We start from the raw sequence: 16401 nt of genomic DNA on the forward strand, positions 1-16401 counted from the left end.
AAGTAGACTAGGGACCTGCCTGGTAGCACAGGGAAGAATTTGGGCAAGGCTGAGTGTGTCAAGGAGAGTTATCTCTAAGAAGGTAACTGCATTCCAGGAGAAATGGCCTGTCCAGATTCATACACATGATTGTGTCCCCAGCTTTAGGGAGAATGGTGGTAAATTACAGTGTGAAGAATTTTGCCATATTCTGAAACTGGGACTTGATTTGGCTTGGGGCATTGGACACCTTTGTCCTAAAGTGCTTTGCAGATCCCTCTCCTGTGGCTCATTTCACACTGTGTTAACATTTCACTCTGTGTTTAGCTGTCTTCCCAGTGAGATTCCCAAGCCAGAGAGCAGGGACCATGTCAGCTTGCTCACCACTGTGGCACCTGCACCTAGAAGAAGACCTAAAACAAAAGAGACCTTCAGAATGTGTTTGTGGCAATAGCATGTGGTTCAGGAGGTTTTCTCCTAGACCTCTACATCTTTCCAGGCTCTGCTCAGATATCCTCTCCTCAGGCAGTCTACCCTGATCCTCCCTCTACGTGAGTTAGGGAAACTATTGGTCCCTCTGGCAGCAAAGAAGTTTGTTTTTCTTATTAACTTTGAATAACCTGTATTTAACAGAAAGCACAGCACAGGAGGGATCCATAAACAACTGTTAAGAGTTGTTAAGAGCCGTGTCCAGATAGTTCTCTTTCCCTCCCTTTCTTTCTCCTCCCAGTCTTCCTCATCACTGTTCTAGTAACCCACCCTGGCTACCCAATACTGTACAGAATTCTGAAGATCTATCATGTTATTTCTCCTACTTCAAATGTAAGCCTAGGGGGGTGGGAGAAGGAGGAGGAAGATTTAAGTACTCGACAATTGCCCTTTGGAATCCTAGTATGCTCTGGGCTATGTTTGAGTTATTTCTTCACTTCAAGACAGGAGTCACCTTGATCTGGCCATTCTGTGCTTGTCAGACCACTGTCTGCAAAGATGGGTGAAATGGAAGGAGTAAATTTGGAAGAAGTGGCATATTTGGGGGAGTGGGTTAATCAGAATCTTCAGAAAAGCAGCTGCCAAGAAAGGAATTAAACATGTAAGAAATCAATTAGGGTAATCGCCTATAAGAGAAAATGGGACAGCACCTGGGAGAGGCTGGAAGACCCCTCAGTCAGATTGCAGTTCAGTCTGACCCCCCAAAGAGGAAGAGAAGGAAGAAGGGCAACTAGGAGCTTTTTAGAGTAATGTGCCATTTTAAGAGACTGTGAGAGGCGTGGCCTCAGGCAAGTACAGCAGTTAATTAAGGAATGAAGCCAGGGGCTCTCTGTCAGTTAGGATTAGTGTAGTACTGGTATCCTCTCACCTTAAGGAAGGTAGGACGAAAGGGTGTTACAGGAAATTTTGGACAGCAGCTGCCGTCCATGTGGGGAGAGACGATTTTTTAAATGTTTCTTGTACATTATGAATGCACTTATCCCTCAGTGTTCTATTTTTTTAAGTGAAGGGGGAAAGTACTTTAAATTCACTTTTTGTTTCTTTTCTGGACCATGTTTCTTTGACTGCTGAGATTGGGTCACAAGAGCCCTGGTTTAAATTCCAGTTAAAACTGTTATTAAGATGTGGAACCTGGTTTTCCCCAGTCCACACATTTTTCAAGTCATCCTGGAAAATCTTCATCTTTTCTGACTCCTTGGGCTTTGTGGGAAATGAACAGAACTGGCTTATCCTTTTTTCCAGAGGCACTTCCAGGCCTCTCTTCCACGTTTGATGAGCTGCTCTTCTTTTGAAGTTTTTGCCGTGTTGATACCACCTTTCAGCATTCCCTGACCTCCACAACATACCTCCTCTGCCTTCTCTTACAATGTCTATGTCAGGCTCACATTTTCCCTCTTCCCTACTATACTAGTCAGGATTAGGGTTCTCCAAAGAAATAGAACTATTGGGCAATAGATAGAAACAGGGAAAGACACACAGAGAGGTTTTTTATACGAATTGACTCAGAACAACAGTAAGCTACTACCTCATATCAGTCAGAATGGCCATCATTAAAAAGTCTACAAATAACAAATGTTGGAAAGGGTGTAGAGAAAAAGGAACCCTTTCACACTGTTGATGGAAGTGTAAATTATTGCAGTTACTATGGAGAACAGTTTGGAGGTTCCTCAAAAAATTAAAAATAGAGTTGCCATATGACCCCACAATCCCACTCCTGGGCGTATACCCAGACAAAACTGTTAAAATATGCATGTACCTCTATGTTCATAGCAGCACTATTTATAACAGCCAAGACATGGAGACAACCAAAATATTTAGTGACAGATGAATGGAAAAAGAATATGTGGACAATGGACTTTTTGCTTAGTCATCAAAAAGAATGAAATAATACCCTTTACAGTTATAAGGACAGACCTATAAATTATTATAGTAAATAAGTGGGAAAGAGAAAGACAAATACATGTGATATCACTTATATGTGGAATCTAAACTATGGCAAAAGGACTTCTCTGGTGCTGCAGTGGATAAGAATCCACCTATCAATCCAGGGGACACAAGTTCGATCCCTGGTTTGGGAAGATTCCACGTGCTGTGGCACAACAAAGCCCTCGTGCCACAACTACTGAGCCCATGCTCTGCAAGTCACAGCTACTGAGTCCCCATGCAGCAACTACTGAGGCCCACATGCCCTAAGCCTATGCTCCGAAACAAGAGAAGCTACCACAATGAGAAGCCTATGCACCACAGCGAAAAGTACCCCCTGCTTGCTGCAACTAGAGAAAGCACACGCACACCAACAAAGACCCAGCACAGCCAAATATAAATTAATTAAAAATTTTAAATAAATAAAATAAGTTATGTCCCAAATGAACATATCTACTAAACAAACCCGCAAATATAGAAAACAGACTTGTGGTTCCCAAAGGTGGGGGGTGGGGTAGGGAGGGATTGAGAGTTTGAAATTAGCAGATGCAAACTATTATATATACAAGCTATTATATATAGGATGGATAAACAAAAAGGTCCTACTGTATAGCACAGGGAATTATATTCACTGCCCTGTGATAATTTATAATAGAAAATAATATATATAACTAAGTCACTTTGCTATATAACACAAATTAAACACATAATAAACTAACTATACTCAACAATAAAATAATGATCTGATTTAAAAATGGACAGAGGATCTGAATAGACATCTTTTCAAAGAAAATGGCTAATGGGTGCTGAAAAGATGCTCAATATCACTCATCATCAGGGAAATGCAAATCAAAACCACAATGAGGTGTTAGTCTCACACCTGTTAAAATGGCTATTACCAAAAGTCAAGCGATAACAAGTGTTAGTGATGATGTGGGAGAAAAGGGAACACTTGTGCACTGTTGGTATGAATGTAAATTGATATAGCCATTATGGAAAATATTATGGAGGTCCCTCAAAAAACTAAAAACAGAACTACCATATGATCTAGCAATCCACTTCTGGGTATTTGTCCAAAGAAAATGAGAACACTAATTTGAAAAGGTATATATGTACCACCATGTTCATGGCAGCTTTATTTACAATAGCCAAGACATGGAAACTGCCTGTGTTCTCCAATGGATGAGTGGGTAAATAATATAATATGAATATTATTCAGCCATGAAGAAAAATGAAATCTTGCCATTTGTGACATCATGGGTGGACCTTGCCATATTATGCTAAGTGAAATAAGTCAGGCAGAGGAAGACAAATACTGTATGATCTCACTTATACGTGGAATTTTTTTAAAGTGCTCAGATTAGTGGTTGCCAGAGCTGGTACAAAATTCCAGTACTAAATATGTCATGGGGAATGTAATGTACAGGTTGCTGCTGCTAAGTCGCTTCAGTCGTGTCCGACTCTGTGCGACCCCATAGACGGCAGCCCACCAGGCTCCCCCGTCCATGGGATTCTCCAGGCAAGAACACTGGAGTGGGTTGCCATAGTGACTATACTTAATAATACTGTATTTCATATTTGAAAGTTGCTAAGAGAATAGATCTTAAAAGTTCTCATCACAAGGAAAAAAATGTGTAACTATGTATAGTGTCAGGTTAACAAGACTTGTTGTGGTGACCATTCCACATGAATGGACTTAGAGACTGTCATACTGAGTGAAGTAAAGTCAGACAGAGAAGGAGAACTATCATATGACATCTACTATATGTGGAATCTAAAAAGAAATGATACAAATGAACTTATAAAACAGAAAGAGACTCAGAGACTTAGAGAATGAACTAATATGGTTGATGAGGGGAAGGGATAGTTAGGGAATTGGGGGTGGACATGTACACACTGCTATATTTAGAATAGATAACCAACACGGATCTACTGTATAGCACATGGAGCTCTGTTCAATGTTATGTGGCAGCCTGGATGGGAGGGGAGTTTGGGAGAGAATGGATGCATATATATATATATATATGGCCGAGTCGCTTTGCTGTTGACCTGAAACTATCACAACATTGTTAATCAGCGGTACCCCATTACAAAATAAACAGTTTTAAAAAAAGCCTACAGTTTAAAAATTCTAATTAACAAAGAAAGCACTCTGTAATATTCATAGTTTATTTCATATCTGTATATGTTATCAATATTCAGTTCAGTTCAGTCTCTCAGTCGTGTCCAATTCTTTGCGACCCCATGAATCACAGCACACCAGGCCTTCCTGTCCATCACCAACTCCCAGAGTCCACCCAAACCCATGCTCATTGTGTCGGTGATGCCATCCAACCATCTCATCCTCTGTCATCCCCTTCTCCTGCCAGCATCAGGGTCGTTTCAAATGAGTCAGCTCTCTGCATCAGGTGGCCAAAGTACTGGAGTTTCAGCTTCAACATCAGTCCTTCCAATGAACACGCAGGACTGATCTCCTTTAGGATGGACTGGTGGATCTCCTTGCAGTCCAAGGGACTCTCGAGAGTCTTCTCCAACACCACAGTTCAAAAGCATCAATTCTTCGATGCTCAGCCTTCTTTATAGTCCAACTCTCACATCCATATATGACTACTAGAAAAACCATAGCCCTGACTAGATGGACCTTTGTTGGCAAAATAATGTCTCTACTTTTTAATATGCTGTCTAGGTTGGTCATAACTTTCCTTCCAAGGAGCAAGAATCTTTTAAATTCATGGCTGAAATCACCATCCACAGTGATTTTGGAGCCCAGAAAAATAAAGTCAGCCACTGTTTCCACTGTTTCCCCATCTATTTGCCATGAAGTGATGGGACAGGGTGCCATGATCTTAATTTTCTGAATGGTGAGCTTTAAGCCAACTTTTTCACTCTCCTCTTTCACTTTCATCAAGAGGCTCTTTAGTTCTTCTTCACTTTCTGCCATAAGGGTGGTGTCATCTGCATATCTGAGGTTATTGATATTTCTCCCAGCAATCTTGATTCCAGTTGATGCTTCCTCTAGCCCAGCGTTTCTCATGATGTACTCTGCATATAAGTTAAATAAGCAGGGTGACAATAGACAGCCTTGACGTACTCCTTTGCCTATTTGGAACCAGGCTGTTGTTCCATGTCCAGTTCTAACTGTTGCTTCCTGACCTGTATACAGGTTTCTCAAGAGGCAGATCAGGTGGTCTGGTATTCCCATCCCTTTCAGAATTTCCCAAGCTTATTGTGATCCACACAGTCAAAGGCTTTGGCATAGTCAATAAAGCAAAAATAGATGTTTTTCTGGAACTCTCTTGCTTTTTTTGATGATCCAGGGGATGTTGGCAATTTGATCTCTGGTTCCTCTGCCTTTTCTAAAACCAGCTTGAACATATGGAAGTTTGTGGTTCACATATTGCTGAAGCCTGGCTTGGAGAATTTTGAGCATTACTTTACTAGCGTGTGAGATGAGTGCAATTGTGTGGTGGTTTGAGCATTCTTTGGCATTACCTTTCTTTGGGACTGGAATGAAAACTGGCCTTTTCCAGTCCTGTGGCCGCTGCTGAGTTCTCCAAATTTGCTCACATATTGAGTGCAGCACTTTCACAGCATCATCTTTTAAGATTTGAAATAGCTCAACTAGAATTCCATCACCTCCACTAGCTTTGTTCCTAGTGATGCTTCCTAAGGCCCACTTGACTTCACATTCCAGGATGTCTGGCTCTAGGTGAGTGTGAGTGATCACACCTTCCTGATTATCTGGGTCATGAAGATCTTTCTTGTACAGTTCTTCTGTGTATTCTTGCCAGCTCTTCTTAATATCTTCTGCTTCTGTTAGGCCCATACCATTTCTGTCCTTTATTGAGCCCATCTTTGCATGAAATGTTCCTTTGGTATCTCTAATTTTCTTGAAGAGATCTCTAGTCTTTCCCATTCTATTGTTTTCCTCTATTTCTTTGCATTTATCACTGAGGAAGGCTTTCCTATCTCTCCTTGCTATTCTTTGGAACTCTGCATTCAAATGGGTATATCTTTCCTTCTCTCCTTTGCTTTTCACTTCTCTTCTTTTCACAGCTATGGGTAAGGCCTCCTCAGACAGCCATTTTGCTTTTTTGTATTTCTTTTTCTTGGAGATGGTCTTGATCCCTGTCTCCTATAGAATGTCTCGAACCTTCATCCGTAGTTCATCAGGCACTGTGTCTATCAGATCTAGTCCCTTAAATCTATTTGTCACTTCCACTGTATAATCATAAGGGATTTGATTTAGGTCATACCTGAATGGTCTAGTGGTTTTCCCTACTTTCTTCAATTTAAGTCTGAATTTGGGAATAAGGAGTTCATGATCTGAGCCACAGTCATCTCCTGGTCTTGTTTTTGCTGACTGTATAGAGCTTCTCCATCTTTGGCTGCAAAGAACATAATCAATCTGATTTCGGTGTTGACCACCTGGTGATGTCCATGTGTAGAGTCTTCTCTTGTGTTGTTGGTAGTGGGTTTTTGCTATGACCAGTGTGTTCTCTTGGCAGAACTCAGTTAGCCTTTGCCCTGCTTCATTCTGTACTCCAAGGCCAAATGTGCCTGTTACTCCAGGTGTTTCTTGACTTCCTACTTTTGCATTCCAGTCCCCTATAATGAAAAGGACATTTTTTTGGGTGTTAGTTCTAGAAGGTCTTGTAGGTCGTCATAGAACCATACAACTTCAGCTTCTTCAGTATTACTGGTCAGGGCATAGACTTGGATTACCATGATATTGAATGGCTTGCCTTGGAAACAAACAGAGATCATTCTGTCGTTTTTGAGATTGCATCCAAGTACAGCGTTTCGGACTCTTTTGTTGACTGTGATGGCTACTCCATTTCTTCTAAGGGATTCCTGTCCACAGTAGTAGATATAACGGTCATCTGAGTTAAATTCACCCATTCCAGTCCATCTTAGTTCGCTGATTCCTAGAATGTCGATATTCACTCTTGCCATATCCTGTTTGACCACCTCCAGTTTGCCTTGATTCATGGATCTAACATTCCAGGTTCCTATGCAATATTGCTCTTTATAGCATTGGACCTTGCTTCTATCACCAGTCACATCCACAGCTGGGTATTGTTTTTGCTTTGGCTCCACCCCTTCATTCTTTCTAGAGTTATTTCTCCACCGATCTCCAGTAGCATATTGGGCACTTACTGACCTGGGGAGTTCATCTTTCAGTGTCCTATCTTTTTGCCTTTTCATACTGTTCATGGGGTTCTCGAGGCAAGAATACTGAAGTGGTTTGCCATTCCCTTCTCCAGTGGACCACATTCTGTCAGACCTCTCCACCATGACCTGTCCATTTTGGGTGGCCCCACATGGCATGGCTTAGTTTCATTGAGTTAGACAAGGCTGTGGTTCATGTGATCAGATGGGCTATTTTGTCTCTGATTGTGGTTTCAGTCTGTCTGCCCTCTCATCCCCTCTGTCAGCGCCTACCGTCTTACTTGGGTTTCTCTTACCTTGGACGTAGGATATCTCTTCATGGCTGCTCCAGCAAAGCATACACAGCAGCTGTGGCACTAAAGATTATTTAATTATTTATTTTTTAAAAAGAAAGCCTGTTGCGCTATTCAGTCTGAGTAGAAAATTCTGAGAAAAGAAGGCTGAAGAGTTAATGATGTAAATCTCCAACTGAGTCCCAAAGCCATCAGGAATACAGGTGTTCAAGTGCAGGAAATAAATGGATGTCTCAGCTCAAGCAGAGACATTTGGCCTTCCTCTACCTTTTTGTCCTGGTCGATTGGATGATGCCCATCCACATTTGTGATGATGATCCTTTTTACCCAGTATGCTCAAATACAAATTTTTTCTAGAGACACCCTCACAGACACACCCAGAAATAATTTGGACATCCTTTAGCCTAAACTTAGTTAGGTTGACACATCAAATTAACCTTCAGATCTTCATTCTACCACCATTGTGAATGAGTTCGTTCAATCTTTATACTGATATCCTCTGATTATCTGGCCTGAGAGTGCCTCAGCTTCCCTAACAAGAAGGGCCTTCAGCTGTCTTCCACTTCAGCCACCCACATGCTGGGCCTTCTAATCACCTAGAATTGCTTCACTTCCAGGACCTAGAACCCAGAGGTTCTCCCTACCACTCTTTGTCCTCCTTCCTTTCCAATACCCTTTCTTCATACTGAATCTGGTCCATGCCCTCAATATAATCCCCCACCTTTCCCCACCCTTTCTTTTTTTTTTTAAATGAAGATGACATAGCAGGAGTATTTATTTATTTTTGTTTTTGGCTGTGGTGGTCTCTGTTATTTTGCTCCTGCTTTCTCTCGTTTTAACGAGTGGGGCTACTCTTCCCTGAGTGCACGGGCTTCTCCTTGTGGTGGCATCTTTTGTTGCAGAGCACAGGTTCTAGAGCTCAGTAGTTGTGGTGCAAGGGCTTAGTTGCTCTGAGACATGTGGAATCTTCCTGGACCAGGGATTGAACCCATATCTCCTGCATTGGCAGCCAGATTCGTATCCACTATGCCACCAGGACAGTCCAGTAGTATTTGTTTATTGGCTGAGTCAGGTCTTAGTTGCAGCAGGAGGGATCTTTCATTGTGGCACGTGGGCTTAGTTGCCCTGTGGCATGTGAGATCTTAGTTCCCGGACCAGAAAGAGGGGTCCCCTCATTTTTTTTTTTTTTTTTGCACTGAATAAATACCTTTTTAATAGTTATATACACACACACAAAAAAAAGAACAGAAATAGGATTAGGTAGTCCTTCGGTCTCTTCCAACTATAAAATTAGTCACTCAGTCATGTCCAACTCTTTGTGACCACATGGAGGGCAGCCCACCAGGCTCCTCTATCCATGGGGTTTCCAGCCAAGAATACTGGAGTTGGTAGCCATTCCTTTCTCCAGGAGACCTTTCCAACTCAGGTTCAGTCCCTGGGCTTGCAATGCAGGGTCCCGGCCTTGCAGGCAGATTCTTTACCATCTGAGCTATTAACCTCATCTCTGAAATAGCTGGTTGTAGTCTTTGCATGGCTGGCCCTGACTCTAGGGCGCAGAGAAACTCCTTGGTTCTCACTGCAACTCTTCAAAATGGCCAAATGCCAGGACCTCATTTTCTCCTGTTGAAATTTACAGTAACGACTTGCAAACCATTCATTTCAAGAGGAGCTTGTGTTGATAAAGAGTGCATGAACAATGAGGGGACACATGAACAATCAAGCCACATCCCCTGCATTGGAAGATGTATTCTTAACCACTGGACCACCAGAAAAATCCCAATATAACCTTTGTTAATTCCCACAGTATAACTATTTAAACTCTACCTGCTCTAGCACTGTCCTCTCTTGACCCCTTTCCATCAAGATCACCATGCCAAGGCCCAACCCAGGGTCACCGCTTCTTTTGGATCATGCTGATTCTGCTCACAGACTGCCCACAGTTGCTGGAAGAAGTAAAAAAAAAAAAAAAAGCATATCAGGCATATTAGTTTCCTAGAGTTGCTGCAACCAGTTACCAACAAACTGGTGTCTTAAAAGAATCGAAATTTATTCTCTCTCTGTTCTGGAGGACAAGAAACCAAAATCAGGGTGTTGGCAGGGACAATCTGCCTTCAAAGTCTTTTGAGGAGACCCCTTTCTTGTCTCTTCCAGCTTCTGGTGATTCCTGATATTCCTAAGGTTATGGTAGCATCACTCTTATCTCCATCTTCACATATGTGGTCTTCTTCTCTGGATCTCCTTGTCTGCACTTTCCCTCTTCCTTTCTTTGTTAGGATACCAGTCATTGGATTTAGGGCCCACCCTAACTGGCTCAGATGGTAAAGCGTCTGCCTGCAATGTGGGAGACCCGGGTTCAATTTCTGGGTCGGAAAGATCCCCTGGAGAAGGAAATGGCAATCCACTCCAGCACTCTTGCCCGGAAAATCCCACAGACGGAGGAGCCTGATAGGCTACAGTCCATGGGGTCGCAAAGAGTTGGACATGACTAAGCGACTTCACTTTCACTTTCTAAGTCCGGGAAGTCTTCTCAGGTGGCACTGGTGGCAAAGAACCCACCTGCCAATGCAGGAGACATTAAGAGACATGGCTTTGATCCCTGGGTCAGGAAGATCTCCTGGAAGAGGGCATGGCAACCTATTCCAGTATTCTTGCCTGGAGAGTCCCGTGGACAGAGAAGCCTGGCAGGCTATAGTTCATAGGGTTGCAAAGAGTCGAACATAACTGAAGGGACTTAGCATGCACGCACACTCTCTAAATCCAGAATGACCTCATCTTAAGATCATGCACAAGATTACATATGCAAGGGTCTATTTCCAAATAAGGTCACATTCACAGGTGCTAGGGGTTAGGGCTTAGATGTATCATTTGGGGGGACATCATTCGCAACACTGCACTAGGTCACTGCAGATTCTTGCTGTTCCTTGCTGTTCTCTTCAACCCTATCTCTGCATGTCCAAATCTAATACATCCACTTTCAAACACCAAGCAACCTCTTCTTTTGCTAAACTCCCATCTGCTTTTTGTTCCTAATTTATGGCTTTTATCAATTTCTACCTGTTACCAGTGAAATCTCTGGTTCCCTGGATTGCAGAAACTATCTCATTATCAATCTTCACTTTGGAACCTTAGCTCTGACTGGAATTATTTATGTTGTTCCTGCCACAAATGAACATGCTGCCCTGGTCCCTCTACCCTAATCGTCTTTGTCTTTCTCAATCAAAAGAAACTTATGATTCTTAGTGATTTTTCTTCCCTAACTAGTTCTCTGTCTTCCTCCCCCTTGCTTCCGCTTCCCCCCAGTGCTCAGCAACCTGTCCTTTTTCTACTTCCACTTCTCAATCAGGCCATTGGTTGCTTCCCTTTTCTCTCCTTGACCAGTTCAGTTCTTTGCTTAAGGTTTTCTTCTACCTCCTCAGGGCCCACTAGATAGCCCTTTTAAAATCAGTTGATTAATTAATTAATTTGGCTGTTCTGGGTCTTGGTTGTGGCACATGGGCTCTTCAATCTTTGTTGCAGCACCCAAACTGTTAGATCTAGCTCCTCAACCAGGGATTGAACCCAGGTCCACTGCATTGGGAGTACAGAGTCTTAGCCACTGGACTACAAGGGAAGTCACCTTGATCGCCTGAACTTTCTCCAAGAACACTCCCTTCAACTTCTTGCCTTTTCTGATACCCTTACTCCCTTTTTTCTAATATCCAACATGTGTGCATTTGTTTTTCATGTTCCCATTGTTTGTCCCTACTTCTGTGATGGTACCTTCTTGATAAGTTGCATTAAAATTACTTGTTCGGGTTTTGCAAACTTGCCCCTTACCATCCACGTTACACTCCAATTCTGTCTGTATTTATACCTGGCAATGGGTTTGGGATGAATGTGTTCAGGACTATGGTACATTAGGTACATACACCCAGCTGGAATGATAGAAGATAAGAAAAACGATGTAGATTTGAAGAAAGAGTCCTGAGCTTGCAAAAACAGTTCCAGTGTTACCTTCTGAGTATATTGATTCTACTACCCTTGAGAATAGCTTTTTCCACTTCAACTGAAAGTCTTAATGATTCTCTCCATTTCTGGATACTGGGTTGCATTTAAATTAAAATCTAACCATCATACTAGAAATATTCTTTCGTTTTCCCTTATCTTCCTCCTTCCTAGCCCTCTTCCATCTGTTTAGAAAATTCCAAGACAAGAGTCATGGTACTGGATTAAGAAATGTTTCTTTTATTTAGGGGCTTCTCCTCCTCACTTCTTTTCTAATTTCTGGTATAGAATTCCATGGACAGAGGAGCCTGGTGGGCTATAGTCCATGGGGTCTCAAAGAGTCAGACACAAGTGAGCAACTAACACTTTCACTTTCAAACAGATGATCTATGCTACTTTCACAATTATTTCTATTATAATGGATGGTTTCAAGCATTTGGTATGAATTATACTATTCTAAAGCAATTAAAGTTAACATCTAGAAACCGGAAAAATTGAGTATTCATATATGACTCTCTATTGGTTTATAAGGTTGTTTAGGATAAAGATTCTTTCATTTTTATTTCTAAGTTTCTAGCGACCAATGGTTCCTAGTCCAGGGGAGGTATTCAATCACTGAATGAACTTCCCATTTCCTTACTCTAGTTTCTTTGGGAAAATGGAATTTTCTGACCCTCAGTTCCATTATTAGAAGCAACTTCAGAGAAAACAAGGTGGCAGAGGAGTAGGTAGACATGGAGTACATCTCTCTCCCCGGATGCATCAGGAATACAGCTCAGACACAGAAATGCATACAGAACACCAGCTGAGAGCAGACAGGAGTGCCTGACCAGCAGAAAAGAATATATAGACCTACACAAAACTTGGTGGGATGAATGAACTAGGGGGAAGAACAGGAGTATTAGTACGACTGGACCTGCCCTCACCTTGTGGGGGAACTGAAGCAGGGGTTCAATCCCTACATTGGGGAAATTGTCTGAGTCAGAGGAGAAACATTTAAGGCTGAGAGTGAAATAGATGATCTGTGGCAGCCACCCAAGGTGGACGGGTCATAGTGGAGAGTTCTGACAAAACGTGGTCCACTGGAGAAGGAAATGGCAAACCACTTCAATATTCTTTCCTTGAGAACCCCATGAACAGTATGAAAAGGCAAAAAGATAGGACCCTGAAAGATAAACTTCCCAGGTCAGTAGATGCCCATTATGCTACTGGAGATCAGTAGAGAAATAATTCCAGAAGAATGAATACACGGAGCCAAAGCAAAAACAATACCCAGTTGTGGAAGTGACTGGTGATAGAAGCAAAGTCTGATGCTGTAAAGAGCAATATTGCATAGGAACCTGAAATGTTAGGTTCATGAATCCAAGCAAATTGGAAATGGTCAAACAGGAGATGGCAAGAGTTAACATTGACATTTTAGCAATCAGTGAACTAAAATGGACTGGAATGGGTGAATTTAACTCAGAGGACCATTACATCTACTACTGTGGGCAGGAATCCCTTAGAAAAAATGGAGTAGCTATCATAGTCAGCAAAAGAGTCTGAAATACAGTATGTGGATGCATCTCAAAAAAGACAGAATGATCTCTGTTTCCAAGGCAAACTATTCAATGTCACAATAATCCAAGTCTATGCCCCAACCAGTAATGCTGAAGAAGTTGAAGTTGAACAGTTCTATGAAGACCTACAAGACATTCTAGAACTAACACCCAAAAAAGATTCAAAAAATTATTCAAGAGATGGGAGTACCAGACCACCTGACCTGCATCTTGAGAAATCTGTATGCATGTCAGGAAGCAACAGTTAGAACTGGACATGGAACAACAGACTGGTTCCAAATAGGAAAAGGAGTATGCCAAGGCTGTGTATTGTCACCTTGCTTATTTAACTTATATGCAGAGTACATCATGAGAAACACTGGGCTGGAGGAAGCACAAACTGGAATCAAGATTGCTGGGAGAAATATCAATAACCTCAGATATGCAGATGACACCACCCTTATGGCAGAAAGTGAAGAAGAACTAAAGAGCCTCTTGATGAAAGTGAAAGAGGAGAGTGAAAAAGTTGGCTTAAAACTCACCATTCAGAAAACTAAGATCATGGCATCTCGTCCCATCACTTCATGGCAAATAGACAGGGAGACAGTGGAAACAGTGACAGACTTTATTTTTTAAGGCTCCAAAATCACTGCAGATTGTGACTGCAGCCATGAAATTAAAAGACACTTACTCCTTGGAAGAAAAGTTATGACCAACCTAGACAGCATATTAAAAAGCAGAGACATTACTTTGCCAATAAAGTCCATCTAGTCAGGGCTATGGTTTTTCCAGTAGTCATGTATGGATGTGAGAGTTGGACTATAAAGAAGGCTGAGCACCGAAGAATTGATGCTTTTGAACTGTGGTGTTGGAGAAGACTCTTGAGAGTCCCTTGAACAGCAGTGAGATCCAGCCAGTTAATCCTGAAGGAAATCAGTCCTGAATATTCATTGGAAGGACTGATGTTGAAGCTGAAACTCCAATACTTTGGCCATCTGATGTGAAGAACTGACTCATCTGAAAAGACCCTGATGCTGGGAAAGATTGAAGGTGAGAGAAGGGGATGACGGAGAATGAGATGATTGGATGGCATCACCAACTCAATGGACATGAATTTGTGTAAACTCCGGGAGTTGGTGATGGACAGGGATGCCTGGTATGCTGCAGTCCATGGGGTTGCAAAGAGTCGAAGACGACTGAGCGACTGAACTGAACTGAACTGAAATGAAATGAGAATCAGACAGGTCTTGCTGCAGCCATACATACCCCAGATCGCACAGTGGATGGGAGCTGGAGTTTAAGGATTGTGGTGCAATCCCTGGGTGAGGGCTGCTTTTGACTGCAGAGAGACAGATTGAGGGGACATGGGGGAAGAGACTGTGGTGGGAAATGCCCATGGAGAAAAGCCGGGCAGCCATGGAAACAAGGCAATACTGCTGAGTCACGCATAGGGGGTAGGGCCATCACCATAGCCTCTCTCCTCCCGCATAGAAGCATTGGCAGCTAAACAATAGAGAGCCTGGCCCATCAAACGCCTGACGCACTGAACTACAGAGTAGGACCCCACCAGGGTGCACCTTTAAGTGCCTGACTTGCTGAAGAGAAGGACCCCAGGCAAGGGAGCCCTCTAAGTGCCTGAACGGCTGGGTGGAACTACAGAGAAGGACCAGCCAAAGAGGCCCTCTGATCGCCAGCTACAAGAGGCTCGAGAAAAGACTGTGATAAGGCCATAACACTGTGGCTGAGGCAGTCCGTGTCCCTGCACACTTGGTGCCGCCAGGGTCCCCACAAGCCAAGCAGCTGCACCACCTTCACACTCAACTGTCACTGGGGCAGAGCTGTCAGGCAAAAACAAATCTTGTGTCTATGTGGGCAGGGATGTTTCAGTAGTGTGTGACTCTTTGTGACCCTGTAGACTGTGGTCTGCCAGGCTTCTCTGACAGGGAGGGGGATTCTCCAGGCAAGAATACAGGAGCGTATTGGCCAATGGTTGCCATTTGCTTCTAGAGCACTATATTTCCTGCTGCCTTAGCTGCCAACTCCCCTGAGTACCTGGTGCTGCCAGAACCCCTGTGACCCAAGCAGCTGCACCACCTCCATACCTGACCCTCACAGGGGCAAACCCAACTCCTCCAGAGCAGCTTCAAGAGCAAACCCCAGTGGACCACCCACATGCAGAGGTGGAAATAAAGCCACAATTGAAACCCAGGGGCAGTGTGACTAAGGAAGAAGACCCCAAACCCTCCCATGAGCTGTACAAGCTATAGATTAAATCCACACAATCAACTAGGCAGACTCTGTGTCTATGGAGTATATTAAAGGTCACTGAGAGCTCCCACAAAAGAAAACATGCTAGTTCTGATAGCTGTGGACACTGGAGGTGAGAACACAGAGGAGTAGGACCAGATCAGAATCTGAGCTGCCCCCAACAGCAGGTCCAGAGATCAGCACAGTGTCAGAGGGCATCCTAGGGAGGTGAAGTGGACTGTGGCTCCCAGTGAGGGAAAGAACTCTGACAGCAGTGACTCAAGAAAAACATTTATTATTCTTATGTTTTGACTTGTTCTATAGATTCTTTCTTTTAGGGGCTTCCCTGGTGCTCAGAGGTTTAAGTATCTGCCTGCAATGCGGAAGACCTGGGCTCGATCCCTGGGTTGGGAAGACCTCCTGGAGAAGGAAATGCCAACCCACTCCAGTATTCTTGCCTGGGAAATCCCATGGACGGAGGACTCTGGTGGCCTACAGTCTACAGGATCGCAGAGTTGGACACAACTGAGCGACTACACTTTCACTATAGATTCTTTTGAATTTTTTTTCTTTTCTTTCCTTTTTTCCCTCCCCTCTGTTGTAGTCGATTTTATTGGCACTATGAAATCCAATAAATCTTTTGAACTATTTTTTATTTTCTTTTTTTCCTAAGTCACATTTTTTTATTGTTGTTATAAAACCTCTGCCTCTATGTTGGGCTTTTGAAGGTCTGGATAGTTATTTTTTTCTCTCTCTTTTTTAAATTTTAATTTTCA

This window comes from Bison bison, unplaced genomic scaffold (assembly GCF_000754665.1).
Source record: "Bison bison bison isolate TAMUID 2011002044 unplaced genomic scaffold, Bison_UMD1.0 scf7180017864384, whole genome shotgun sequence".
Taxonomy (NCBI): Eukaryota; Metazoa; Chordata; class Mammalia; order Artiodactyla; family Bovidae; genus Bison; species Bison bison.